Genomic DNA, 13,508 nt, shown 5'->3' on the forward strand with positions numbered 1-13,508 from the left:
TGAAGCACAGAAAGGGCGGAAAAGAAATACAGCAGCAGCTTGTGCTGTTCGCAATCGTCAGCTATCACTACGTAAGCAGTGCAGATTAAGAGGCAAGTTCAGACCGGGTGGATAATGCCCTTGGCACCTTTTGCCTTATGTTTAAATGTCATATGTAAGCAGGGTGTCAGGCTACTGGACAGTGTTTCGAGATTCTCGGAGAGACGTTTGCTTTTCACTTACTTACTTGCTGAATAGGTGAACATGAATTTAAACTACACTATTGTCCTTACATTAAGAAGAATAGAGAAAAAAGAAGAAAATGAAAAAAAAGGCCAGCCATCACTGCAAACAAGGTTCACGAATTCTCCATAAATTCGAATCATGTTATATGCATAGAAAAGGAGCAATGAGAGTTTCGAATTGGCATGTGATCCAACCAACAGAAGGATCGAGGAATGTTCTTTTTCTCAAGTGAACCGTCTTGACTCTGTCCTTAAGTTATATGGGGCAAAGGTACTGAGACCGCCTGTGACGTTTCAAAATTGCAATTGAACTACATTATTTCTTCACGACCGATTCTACGCATCCAGTAGCTGTGATTGATAAATGTCTCGAAGCTGAAAAGTCCATCACAAGGACTATAAGTGATATATCTTATTCTGAACACACTCACATCTCATCATTCTGCTGAAGAATAAACACAGGTACATGCCACATAGACGCATCCACCCACCCACCCATCCACCCATCCACACACACACACACACACACACACACACATACACACACACACACACACACACAGATGTAGAGACAGCCAACCGTCCATACACACATGTGTAGCTACATACACACATAAAAAATTTAATTATTGTGTAGGATAACATCTTCCTTGAAACTGTAACGTACCAAGATTTGCTGGGCAATGTTAAGGACAAGCTTGTTGCCTCTACTCATTAAAAAATAATTTACAGACTAATGTATAGCTAAAGCTGCGATTATTGTAAAATATTTTGTTATGCTGCGTATACATTGTTGCAGAGAGCTGGAAGGGATAAAAGAACGTCACTACCTCTGATGTAACGTGTGTTCCAGACAAGCAACATCCCGTGCGACAAAGATCGTACTTACCGCCGCAGTTGGCAGCTGTTCGAGATCACAACTGCCTACAACTACAATCTCTAAATTTTTAAAAGTGTAAATAGCGCGCCGCGCGGGGTAGCCGCGCGGTCTTGGGCGTCTTGCTACGGTTCGTGCGGCTCCCCCCGTCCTCCCTTGAGCATGGGTGTATGTGTTGTCCCTAGCGTAAGGTCGTTTAAGTTAGATTAAATAGTGTGTAACTGGCAATGAGTTATACACAACGCTGGTAACTACTTTGAAGGACAGAAAAGTTTAAATATTTTGCGTAAGTTGTAAATAAATAGTTGCCACTACTGAAGTTATAAATCTCCTAGATATAGCAATATCCCAGTATGTGGAAGTTGGAAACTATATAGATAAAGCAGAGTGGAAGTATATATGCCCAGGATCTCTTCAAAACCCCTGGATCGATTCACTCAAATTTGCCAAGCTATCAGCAAACTTCACATTAGCACTGTGGGTTTTATAACCTTCTAGCTCAAATAGGACCGGAGATACAGGAAACAAGCGTTTTTTTTAGCCCCTGCCATATAGGCTGCCCTTCACAATAGACCTGTTGCATAGGAATAGAAGCCAGCCTTATCAACCAACTCTGAGGGCAGCCTAAATGTCAGGAGCAAAAACGGTTTTCCAGCCTCAGAATATAGGCGGCCCTGCATGAGAGGTGTGTTGTATTGTCAGCTTACTTTATCAGCCTGCTTCACAGGATAAGAGTATACATCTGGGGTAGAAAACAGTTTTCAAGCCTCTTAATGCAACAAGTATCTTGTGAGACTGGGTTTGATCTGCTTCATCAATCTGTTGTGCTGGGGTTACATGCGTAAATGGGCATGGATGGGGGGGATAGAGATGGATAGGGGAGGGGATAGACAGGGAGAGGTGGGAAGGAGGGAATGGATAGGGAGAGAGGGGGCGGGAATGGATTGACAGAGAGAGAGAGAGAGAGAGAGCAACAGCAGGGATGGGCAGAGTCAAGGGTACAGCAGTGTACAGACAAACAGAGGAGGACAGGAGGGGATGGACAGAGACACTAGGGCAGGATGAAATGGTCAGAGACAGAAAGAGAGGAGAAGACGGACATAGAGAGAGAGATGGAAGGAGAAGATGGAAAGAGGAAGGATGAGATGGACTCAGAGGGGGCAAGAGGAAATGGGCAGAGAGGGTGAAAGGAGAAGGTAGGCATAGATGTGGTGGGAGAGTTGGGCAGAGAGTTGGGGAGGAATAAATTGTACAGAGAAAGATGAGAGAGGAGACAGGTAGGCAGTGAGAAGAGGAGGAGACTGGAAGCTACAGGAGTGAGGAGATGGAAAGAGGGGGGTGACACAGAGACATAGAGATTAGTGGGCTGTGGGGGGGGGGAGGAGGTGATCAGAGAGAGAGCAAGGTGAAGATGGTCAGAAAGAGGAAAAGGAGGAGATTGGCAGGGGCAAAGAGAAGGAGACGGGACAAGAGGTGGACCAAGAGAGGAGGGAGGAAGATATGTGTGCAATATATGTGCCAATCATGTAAATAGGGAAAGGCTATACATTAAACTGAATGTATGTATAATGGGTGTTCAAAAAGAAAGGAGCCAGTGTCTGGAATGTGCAAACCGGTGACAGGAGGGTAAAATCGAGGCGTGTGTAACGAGATGTGGTTCCAACCAGCCCTTGGCTAGAGGGCACACGTGCATGTCACTTCACTATACACAGCTAGCAGCAGCATGCATCAATCATCCAACACTGACAGTCGCATTGCAAACAGAGACATGGAGACATCAAAACAAGAGCAAAGACGTGTTGTTCGTTTTCTGACAGTGGAAGGAGTGGGAGGAACGGACATTCATCGACGAATGTCACAAGTGTATGGCGAATACTGCATGTCCATTGCAAGGGTCAAAGCATGGCACAAGCGCTCCAGGGAAGGACAGGTGTCGTTAGCCACTGATGCATGGTTAGGAGGACCACACTGCATTACCAATGGCATCGTACAGCTAGTGGATACACCGCCAAGTGACAGTGAAAGCCATAGCTGCCATGGTCGGATTGAGTGTTGGATGTGTTCCCACCATCAAGAAAGAAAACTTTGGAAACATGTGGTAAGGTCTTATGGGACCAAACTACTTAGGTCATCGGTCCCTAAACCTACACACTACTTAATCTAACTTGAACTAACTTACGCTATGGACAACACACACACCGATACCCGAGGGAGGACTCGAACTTCCAACGGCGGGAGCTGCATGGACCATGACAAAGTGCCTCAGACTGCATGGCTACCCCGCGTGGCGCACATGAAGGAATGACTGTACATGCACAAAGAGTATGCCCAATAGGTGCCCCACAGTCCTCAACCACACAAGAAAGCATGTCAAACGGTCCACTGTCTTGCTCATCTGCAGCACTATGCTTTGGAAGGGAATGCGTTCCTGGCACAAGTGGTGGCTGGAGATTAGTCATGGTGTCATCACTTCGAATCTGAATCAAAATGACAAAGTCTCCAGAGGAAGCATCCAGGGTCGCCACCACCAAAAGAAGCCAGGGCCATCCACACGAGTGCTGGAAAGATAATGCTAACATTCTACTTTGACCAAGATGGCCCCCTTCTGATTCATTTCCTGCAGCATGGGACAACAGTGAATGCCCAGCGTTACTTGCAAACCTTGACCACCCTTCCCAAAGGGATCAAAGCAAAACGACCAGGCAGCCTGACCTGTGGGGTCATTCTGCTCCATGACAATGCAAAGCCTCATATGGCCAACACAGTCGCAGCACTCCTGCATAAATTCCAATGGGAGGTTCTCGGCCACTCTCAATACATTCCGGACCTCTCTCTCTCTGATTAAACCATTTTTGGTCCCCTTGAAAAGGCTCTGAGGGGCAAACGACTCACCTCGGACGACGACGTCCATCTGTACATAAGGAACTGGTTAACATAGCAGCTTCAGTAATTTTATGAGACAGCCATTCACTGCCTTGTGTCACAGTGGGACAATTGTCTCATCAGCTGGGGTCAATACTTCTAACATACAGGTACTGGTTTCTGTAATTATGCCTTTGGTTCATTTCTTTTTGAACGCCTCTTATATGTATGCATGTATAAGCTGGAACTACTCCCACATCCCTGGACCAAAGTGTGCCAAATCTGGCAAACAAACTTATTGCCCTTAGAGGAACAGCATAGAGGTTTCATAATACTCTAGCTCTAACATTCACAGACATACGGACATGTGTGTTTCTTAAGTCCTTACTGTAAAGGACGCCATGCACAACAGGTCATGTGGGAATAATATTGACCTTCCTTATTGACTGGCTTTGCAGGACAGCCTGTGCATCAGGGTCAAGAAATGGTTTTCCTGTCCCAATGTGCAGGCTGCCCAGCCCCAACACATAGGCTGCCCAGCACAATAGGCATGTTGTTTTGGAGTAGTATCAACTAGTTTTATTGGTCTGCTTTAGTACCGGAGTTGCGTAGACAAGAGCTTTCAAATGCCCCCATAAATGAAAGTCAGGAGGGTTGAGGTCAGGAGAGCGTGGAGGCCATGGAATTGGTCCGCCTCTACCAATCCATCGGTCACCGAATCTGTTGTTGAGAAGCGTACGAACACTTCGACTGAAATGTGCAGGAGCTCCATCGTGCATGAACCACATGTTGTGTCGTACTTGTAAAGGCACATGTTCTAGCAGCACAGGTAGAGTATCCCGTATGAAATCATGATAACGTGCTCCATTGAGCGTAGGTGGAAGAAACTAAAATGAGCTCTTACATGGAAAGTAAGCGTTTCCGGACACATGTCCACATAACATCTTTTCTTTATTTGTGTGTGAGGAATGTTTCCTGAAAGTTTGGCCGTACCTTTTTGTAACACCCTGTATAAATCAGATGAAATATGTTCAGAAATTCCTGTTACATACTTCTAGGACTTGTGAGTACATAATGTTTTAAACAGGAAACCATTTCCAGAAATGTACTGCTTCTATTCTATGATTGTTTCAGTTTAGATGCTTAACTCACGCACATTTACTTGAGAAATTCAACTAGATGTGTTGCATTACAGTTTTTATGTAACACTTCGAAAGGAAACATAACAAAATATCCATTTATCACCAAAGCACATGTGTTTGTATTAACACTTAAACATTATGTGTCCAGGTTATTCCAAAACAAAAAAGATCCAAGCATACCGTACATGCAGAATGGTACTGATGCTTTACAACAGCAGCTTGATGTGGCACAACTAATATTGTTACAGACATAGCATCGATGAAGCATGTTCTGGAATACACTCTCGATCCTGTGTGGCGTCTCTTTAATTTCTAGTGCAGCAGTCACAACTTGTGCCAGCAAATCTTCCTCTGTCTCTAGAGGAGTCTCATAAATTAAACTTTGCAAGACAGATGTTAAGTGACATTAGGTTACTATCTGAGATAGTACACATCATTCTCTCTACCCTATTGCATTCCAGGACAACCAAATCTGAGATTTTTCTTTTTCACTCAGCAGACAATGACATGTTACACATCTGAACTCAAACCATTATAGAACAGAAATGGCACATATCTGTACATAGGTTGCTGTTCAAAATACTATGAACTCAGTCCCCTCTACAGGTCCTACAAAATTTTAATGGGAATTTCTGAGCATGCTGTCTATATCTGGGAACTTTTCACAAACCACTGGATAGATTTCAGTAAAATTTGACACACTGACAGCAAATTTCATAGGTACCAGCACCATGGGGTTTATAACCTCCCAGCTGCAATGCGGCAAATACAAATATTTTCAGCCCCTGCCATACAGATTGCTCCATATGACAAGAATGTTGTATGTGAATGGTATCACCCTGCTTCACCGATCTGGTTTGCATGGCAACCTACACATTAGGAGCAAGAAAACTAATTTCAGGCCCTTGACATGTAGGCTGCATGACGTGACAAGCACATTGTGGCAGCAGCATCGGCCTGCTCTATTGACCTATTTTGTAGGGATGTGTGGATGCATAGGGGTGGAGGAACTATGGGTGGATAGAGGAGGGGAAGGACAGAGAAAGGATGAAGGAGAAGATGAGCAGAGAGGAGGCAGGAGGGTGTGGACAGGGAGAGTTGTGGTGTTAGTCAAGAGATAGAGAAATGGGACAGGATGGAATAGATAGGAAGAGAAGGGGGAAGAAGATGGAGAGGAAGCAGGAGGAGATGCATAAGAAAAGGGGGGAAGAAGCAAATGGACAGAGAGAAGGGTGCAGGAGGAAACGTACAGAGAGGAGGAGAAAGAGAGGGACAGATAGAGGGCGAGGTGGAGACAGAGAAAGATGGTTGAAGGCATGTCTGATGTTGGCTGAGCAGAGAGAAAGGGGGAGAGGGAGGATATGAATAGTGAAAGATAGGGAAGATGAGGAGGACAGAGAAAAGCAGAGGAGGGGAGGGACAGATGGAGAGGGGGAAGGAGGTGACTGATGGAGAGAGAGAGAAGGAGAGAGAGCAAGGAGGAGACAGAGGGGCTATAGCATGGCTGAGCATAGTGAGAGGGGGAGGGGTTATGGACATTGAGAGAGGGGAAGAATGATGTTGACTCAGAAAGGGGAAGGAGGAGATGGACAGTCAGAGAGAAGGCAGGAGGTGATGGGTGGAGAGAGGGGAAGGAGAACAGAAAGACATGAGAGGAGGATGTGATAGATAGAGAGAGTGGGAGAAGGAGACCGACACAGAGAGGTGGGAGGAGAAAATGTCTGCAACATACAGGATATTTATAAATTAGTCATGCAAAAGTAAACTTTAATTATGAAAAAGGTACATATCTTACAGAAGTGTTTGATATGGCACTGAATGGAATATACCTTCAAGTTTTAATTACAAATGTTCAATGTGGCTACCTTTTATAACACGACAAATGTCCCATCTGTAATCAGTTTCCTGCCAAATCCTATTAAGAAAATTTTGATGTATGGTGACAACTGCTTGTGTTATCCAGTTCGCAACTCATCAACATTTCCTAGAAGTAGAGGAATAAGCACTCTGTCTTTAATGTAACCCCATATGGAGAAGTTTATTGGGGTTAAATTAGGTGATTGTGGTCGCCAGGATATTGTTCCTCCACGTGCAGTTCATGTCGGCACATTCCTACGGAGGTACACGACAATTTCATAGTGACAACATGCGGCGCACCATCTCGTTGGGAAATAAATTCTGTGCCCTTATCCTGTTGTAATCGAGGTATTAGATGGTGTTCAAGCATGTCCAGGTACGACGTGCCAGTCTGCTCGACGACTCTGAGCGACGTCCTATATGATACGAAGCCAGCTTCGATGAAACAATTGTATTGGTTAATAACAGTTGGAATAACTCATTCGCGTGTGCCGCCTTACGGGAACGTCAGGAACTAACTGGCGGGAGGGAATAAAACCTGAGGATATATTACGTTCAGTGCAGTAGCAAACATTTCTGTAAATTATTTACGCTTTTCACAAGTAAAAGTCAGTTTTTTATAAGTAATTTATAATCACAACGAATGTAACGCATACACTAACGGAGCCGTGGGGGAAAGGCTAGTAAAGAAATAAGATAGAACATAACAAGATTAGTAACGGAGAAATATTGGCACAGTTCGAGATTTTAGAATTCGTACTGTCTTTCAACTGTTTCAAATTTAGCCCTAAGTATTTGTCAGTTTTACGAGGCTACTATATTCTGCAACATCTGGTGATTGTAGAAAATCGGTTATTACGCACGTAAGACGGACTACCCAAAACATATCCATAAAAACTAAAGGTTTTCATTAAGTTATGTCGGACGATGAGACGAATCTTAGGACGAGCACAAATAAGTTGCAACGTTTATAAGTTCCGAATTCTGAGACGAAGTTTAATTTTTAACAGAACTATAAACTCTTTTCGTTGCTTATGAAGAGGGCTTATAAAGAGGGCTTCAGCGGTACAACATGTGTGATACTTGATCAAATAGTAAAAACATAACACAGCTGTAAACACTGATGTCAGAAGAAGAGGTCTCACAAATGTCTCCCCTCCTGCAGGACATGTTAGAGTACCTTATCTTTGAATGGGAACTGCGAGACATGCCTTGTGCAAGTCGCCTAAAATCCGACGCGAGCCAGCCAATAGAAATGCCTGGCGTGCCTGATTAGTTACCGAGGGCCGCATTGTCAGTGGACAACGCGACACACGGGGTTCTTCCATCTAGTGCTGTGAGGACGTGTCTATCTGTAACTGTATTGTAATGAAGAAATGCAAACTTTCAAGAGGGGAAAAGAAAACGGCTTGTCATTGGTGAACGGCCTATGTCGTCTGTCTTACGTCCCAACTGTTGGCCAGGGAAACGTGATAAAGTAGTGGAATTGAAGAGAAATTAATACGAAGTTGACGCAGGGAATAAGAGAGGCATTACAAGTTTTTACTGTTGGCCTCCCTTGGCAACAAAGCCAGAAATGGAACAGTAATTTACAGAGGCGCGAAAAAGCTGTAGACGGGCGGGAGAGTACGTTTCCTAGGAGGACAGATTCGGGCGGTCGATCAGAGGGCATGGAAGAGAGGAGATTCGATCAAGGGACACGAAACAGAGAGGTTAGAGCAAGGGAAATGCTGATCAGAACAGATTAACGGCCAGATTGTGGGTGCCGAGATCAGCAGAGCACACACGTAGACACACACGACAGGCAGTGACGGCGAGCCACGTCGAGTCCTGCGGTTCGGCGGCAACTCAAGGGAAGAATACATAGCGGCAGCCGCGTGCTCTGGACATATGGGCACAACGATTCGTTTTTTCGGTTATAAGCGACGGCCTCCATAATGATCTTTCTGTCCCAATAGTAATATCATCTTCTGCGCTGTCAATTCCTCGCCGTGCAATTACTACTTAGCAACCATTTAACTTCGCGTGTCTCTAAATATGATATGGTCACAGCATATCCTGCTTCTTATCCCTACTCGTCCGTAAAACTTGCTAGCACATACCGAAATTTGTTAATGTAAACTGTTGTACATTAATTTATATGAAATTGTGAATGACAATTGTTAATCTTGATAAACACAACGTTATTGGGGAATAACTTCAGGATAATGGAAGTGATGACTTTAATTACATAGATATTAAATTCCATATCATGCTGAAGAGTTAGAGCAGATTCATAGAGACCGCACTCAAGATACATCGCTTTACTACAGATAACGTTATTCAGATCCTGTTGCGTAACTTCATTAATTAGTATTGTACTCTAAGGTCAGATATGCTGCTCGTATCAGGCCAATCAGGTCCGACTGTAGAAACATAATTGTGGTGGACATTTACAAGAAACGACGGAGGTCTCGCGTTGTCTCCTGCTTTCTCTGATTTGCCTAATATTGCTTTATGGAACATCAGATCCATTTATGCAAGGTACTTTGCAGTCGTTTTTAATGCGGACTTTATTAGTTCTTTCTTTGCGTTCGAAGCTTTATTGGAACACGCAGAAATCAATATCCAACATCTATTCAGTCATCTGAGCTTGTAAGTATATCTCATTGCTTTTCTACTAATTAATTAATATCTTGGGCATTAATATGAACATAGGTTGATTTTCATGGGTTTTTTATGCACACTACTGGCCATTAAAATTGCTACACCACGAAGATGACGGGCAACAGACGGGGAATTTAACCGACAGGAACAAGATGCTGTGATATGCAAATGATTAGCTTTTCAGAGCATTCACACAAGGTTGGCAACGGTGGCGACACCTGCAACGTGCTGACATGAGGAAAGTTTCCAACCGATTTCTCATGCACAAACAGCAGTTGACCGGCGTTGCCTGGTTAAACGTTGTTGTGATGCCTCGTGTAAGGTGGAGAAATGCGTACCATCACGTTTCCGACTTTGATAAAGGTCGGATTGCTGTTTATCGTATCGCGACATTGCTGCTCGCGTTGGTCGAGATCCAATGACTGTTTGCAGAATATGGAACGGTGGGTTCAGGAGGGTAATACGGAACGCCGTGCTGGATCCCAACGGCCTCGTATCACTAGCAGTCTAGATGACAGGCATCTTATCCGCATGGCTGTAACGGATCGTGCACCCACGTCTCGATCCCTGAGTCAACAGATGGGGACGTTTGCAAGACAACAACCATCTGCACGAACAGTTCGATGACGTTTGCAGCAGCATGGACTATCAGCTCGGTGACCAGGGCTGCCGATACCCTTGACGCTGCATCACAGACAGGAGCGCCTGCGATGGTGTACTCAACGACGAACCTGGGTGCACGAATGGCAAAACGTCATTTTTTCGGATGAATCCAGGTTCTGTTTATAGCATCATGATGGTCACATCCGTGTTTGGCGACATCGCAGTGAACGCACATTGGAAGCGTGGATTCGTCATCGCCATACTGGCGTATCACCTGGCGTGATGGTATGGGGCGCTATTGGTTACACGTCTCGGTCACCTCTTTTTCGCATTGACGGTACTTTGAACAGTGGACGTTACATTTCAGATGTGTTACGACTCGTGGCTCTACCCTTCATTCGATATCTGCGAAACCCTACATCTCAGCAGGATAATGCACGACCGCATGTTGCAGGTCCTGTACGGGCCTTTTTGGGTACAGAAATGTTCGACTGCTGCCCTGTCCAACACATTCTCCAGATCTCTCACCAATTGAAAACGTCTGGTCAATGGTGGCCGAGCAACTGGCTCGTCACAATACGCCAGTCACTACTCTTGATGAACTGTGGTATCGCGTTGCAGCTTGATGGACTGCTGTACCTGTACGCGCCATCCAAGCTCTGTTTGACTCAATGCCCAGGCGTATCAAGGCCTTTATTGCGGCCAGAGGAGGTTGTTCTGGGTGCTGATTTCTCAGGATCTATGCACCCAAATTGCGTGATAATGTAATCACATGTTAGCTCTAGTATAATATATTTGTCCATTGCTCTTGGTGTAGTAATTTTAATGGCCTGTAGTGTACATGGTCATGTAAAGTCACATTGTCCGTTGAAGGACAACTGTATGTGGTTCAAATGGGTCAAATGGCTCTGAGCACTATGGGACTTAACATCTGAGGTCATCAATCCCCTAGAACGTAGAGCTACTTAAACCTAACATCACACACATTCATGTCCGAGGCAGGATTCGAACCTGCGACCGCAGCGGTCGCGCGGTTCCAGACCGAAGCAGCTAGAACCGCTCGGTCACACCGGCCGGTAACTCTATGTGAAACATGATAATTTCTATTTATTTTTTAAAAATTTAAAGGCCAAGCAATTATGTAATTTGAGATTCTTGCGAACATATTTTTCACTACTCTGAGCTTCATTCAAATCTTTACATGTGTTTACTTAAGCATGTAGAAGGAACTATGTTTTGCTATCTCTATTGCCGCAATATTCACTCCTCAACAACTGGAGTGCGAATAGTGCAAAGTCTGCCTCGATCGGTCTTTGTTGGAGTCTGCTAATCACTGGAAAAGACGACTGAATAACTATGCATATGGTACACTACGTTCTGCATGTTTTGCAACTTACAGTACACGGTCGCTTTCATTTCCCAGACCATAACGTCTGCCAATTTCCCTGTGGAGTAATAGGCTTCCAATACTCTGCTAACTGCAAAGATAAAACTACTGCGTGGTTATAACTAAAGTAAATCTATTCACGGAGGCCCAGTATGGGCTGTAATTATTATATGTCAGTGCCACTTTGTAGATATGCTAATGCATTAATGCGGGTCCGAATTAAACTGGAAAAACTTAGTTTCAGTTTTGGCCATAAGGTATAAATCTGGCGTTGACAACATCTCGTCGACGTCTACGAGGCTCATACTGAACAAATTGTGTAAGTGACGGTCAAAATAAAACCGACAATATGCCTTTCTCACTTGTTTGGCCTTTTGTGCCTACGCCCTGTTCTTAATCCATTGCATATGGAAACATTTGTATACTTATTTCTTGAATTGGCAGTGCCAGTTTTGCACCTTGTGGCCAAAACTGAAACTAGCTTCTTTCCTGCGTAAATCGGTTCCGCGTTAACGCATTAAAATGTGGCCGCTCGGTCTAGGGCGCCATGTGACGGATTGAACGGCCACTGCCACCAAAGGTTCTAGTCCTCCCTCGGGCATGGGTGTGTGTGTGGTTCTTAGCATAAGTTAGTTTAAGTAGTGTATATGTCTAGGAACCGATGACCTCAGCAGTTTGGTCCCTCAGGAATTCACACACATTAAAATGTCTACCAAATTTCGCTACCATACGATAATTACGACACACTATGGACCTCTGTGAGCTGCACTTAAATTATAACGAACCTGCGCAGTGTAGAAGCGTTTCACCAAGTTATGGATTCACAAACTTGTTCCATTAGAACTAGTGTATGCATCGCAGTTACACAGAATTGTGATTACGGTTTACAGTAACAACCTTAGCATATGTTTACTGCTTGCTGTATTCACGGACAGTAACACAGGAATTGTCGTCAATTGTTGGTCGTTCATAAGAGCAAAGAATTTGCAGTAGAAGAGATGTATTTCATAGCAGTGAAAATGAACGTGTGGTCATAGCTCTTCAGGTACACAATTTAGCTTCCATGTTTACTGGATCTTTTTGTCTTTTTGATACATACTACGACATCTCAAAACATGGAAATTTATTTTAATATCACGTATATGTGAGGCATGCTCAAAACGTGAGTGTGCTATGAGGACAATGGGCAGTGGAATTTTGGTAACTGAGGGTTGCCAACACTAGTTGGTAGTGCCCAGTTGCTTGGGAGATGTCGGGAAGAAATCCTGCTAACGGTGAACCACATGCTGTGATCCGCTTCGTACTCGCGGAAGGAATAACATCTGCCAAAATTTTTTTACGAATCAAAACGGTTTGCGCGAGCCTGTTACGAACAGAATTAGTGTATTTGAGTGGTGTTGAGAGTTTAGTGAAGCGTAGCAAATGTTCATGACGGAGAGAGAAGTGGTAGATCTTCCATTCTGGTTGATTAGCTGGTGTAAAAAATTGAGGAAACTGTTGGTGAAGACCGCCTATTGACAGCACAAGAAATTTCAGCAATGTTTCCACAACTCTACAGAAGTCTCTTATACGAGATACTCACGGAAACTCTGGGATGCCGGAAACTGTGGGCAAGATGGGTCCCAAAACAGCTGACAGAGCAGCACAAAGTTTCTTGTGCGACTTGAATTTGAAGGACAGGATTTTCTGAGCTCTGTTGTGTCTGGAGATGAAATGTTGGTGACTCATTACACACCAGAGCCAAAAGGAAAGTCGTCATCGTGGTGTCACAACAGTTTCCATTTGCCAAAAAATTTAAAACCACGATTTCGGTCAAAAAAATTGTGGTGTCAGAATTTTAGGATCGACAAGGCGTAATTTTGGTCGAATGTCTGCCCCTGGAGGAGACCATTAATGCAAAACGATAGTGT

Source organism: Schistocerca piceifrons, chromosome 7 (assembly GCF_021461385.2).
Source record: "Schistocerca piceifrons isolate TAMUIC-IGC-003096 chromosome 7, iqSchPice1.1, whole genome shotgun sequence".
In the NCBI taxonomy this organism is placed as follows: Eukaryota; Metazoa; Arthropoda; class Insecta; order Orthoptera; family Acrididae; genus Schistocerca; species Schistocerca piceifrons.